General features: G+C 40.0%; 1 protein-coding gene across 1 annotated transcript in view; it reads left to right on the top strand.

Moving 5' to 3' along the window:
* LOC119591574 overlaps positions 1-1,826 on the top strand; it is a gene marked incomplete in the record, with an annotated part of 18,606 nt that overhangs the window by 10,120 nt on the left and 6,660 nt on the right.

Here is a 1,826-nt window from a genome sequence, read left to right as displayed (position 1 = left end):
TTTTTTAAAATTCTTGTTAGTAATATGTAAGTAATCAGATGTTCAAGATCAATAGATATCAGTTGCTCTTCTGTAACACGAATGCCCCCCCCCCCCTGAAGAATTGCAATGAGTATGACAATAATTAAATCGGTTATGGAAAAATCGTAGTCATTTGAATATAAACGTGATAAAAACGCAATCTAATCAGAATTTGAACACAACAGAATCTGAAATCACAGAAAAAGGAAATTTATTTTTACCGAACCGAGGTTAAGCTGTTTCTAGTTGTTTGCTTGTTAGAATTTACGTAGGATTCTTACCAAACTGTCTATGAAAAAGATATATCATAGGGATGGAAAAGATATGGGTGGATTACGTAATTAATGTATCTTTGGAAGAACGAGAAATACGCAAGGGAAGGAAAGGGAGGAATAGACAGTATTGAAGTCACGCACTTAAGATCTTGTTGCTCAGCTCAATATTCGCAACATCAGGTGATGCTAAGTATATGGCTGAGGAATGCTGGGTCTTTTACAGTTTAATGATAATGTAAAGAAAACAAATTTCATCCTTCAGCAGCAGTGCGAGGAGTGTAAGGTATATTTTCATACAATCTTGAAATAAAAAACTGTCCAAGGCTACAGTACAGTATCAGTCCAATTGGCTGGATCACTGCAGCAGCGATACATAATCCGATCTTCGGTCTTCCCATTGGAAACATATACAGTATAAGAAATGTTCTTACTTATAACTTAGACCAGTGCTTCCCATGTTGCCAGAATTATGGCCTAAACCTTTTATTCTTCATCTTCAATAAATGAGCGAACGATCTGCCCCACAATGCAGAAGTTCATTAGCAAGAAGGCGCTCTATTTTCAGGTTCGTTCATTACTCTAGCTTGGGAGGAGGATTTGATTGAAGACTAGGCCATATTCAGGAAAATTACCTTTTGCTTTACAAGAGTCAATTGATCATAAATTTGATCCAAAGTCTTACTTACAGAAGAGTGAGTGATTGATCGAGGTGGTCAGATGCTGTGCTCTTGAAAAGCACTGAAGCCTCTACTACCACAGCGGCCCTTATCTACCCAGTAATATGTAATAGATTGTGCGGTGGATTTAATGGCACTTTAAAATGGATACCCGAAAGAATGCATTAAGTGAAATGACTTATTGCACCGCTCCTCTTTGCTTACCATGATTTTTCTCAAACCGCACTTCACGCCGTTTGAACCACTATGCTATGAGAACCTTTTCCGGAAGACAAGACTAGGCGGTGTTGGTGCCAAATCGACGAAATCACAGATAAACTGATTTAACCAAGAACCAGGATATTCCTTCCTGTGTCTTGCAGGATATTACTGTAGCCTCATCTGAACGTCAGTGTTGTAGTTTTTATTACCCCAATGAAGCCGTTTGTGGGGGATAATGAGGCCCTTTGTAACAGTAATAGTTCATGAACAGAATGATGAATAATGATAACTCATGGATGAATAAATAAGCAAATAACAATACAGAAGGAAATAGACGAACATTGTTCACAATAAAAGATAATTATAATTTAACGAACAGACTGCATGAAAAACAAGCATTCCAGAGTAACGGGGCATGCCTAATGTTGATCTTGCTCGGCGTCGTGTGTCCCGGCCAGCGGAAGGTCGAGGGGTCTTGACGGGACGGAGAAGGAGTGCAACCTAAGGGTTAAAGGTCAGCCATAATCGACATCTCGGTTCCCGCTGGCGATGGTTCTGGGACCAACATGGAGCCCACGTGGTAGACACAGGAGCCCATGTGGAGCCTAATTTAGCCTCTAGAGGTCTGCAGGCATGATCTTGAACTAATGGT

Source organism: Penaeus monodon, chromosome 28 (assembly GCF_015228065.2).
Source record: "Penaeus monodon isolate SGIC_2016 chromosome 28, NSTDA_Pmon_1, whole genome shotgun sequence".
NCBI lineage: Eukaryota > Metazoa > Arthropoda > Malacostraca > Decapoda > Penaeidae > Penaeus > Penaeus monodon.
The sequence above is the reverse complement of the archived record's forward strand: the minus strand, read 5'-3'. Positions and strand labels throughout refer to the sequence as shown.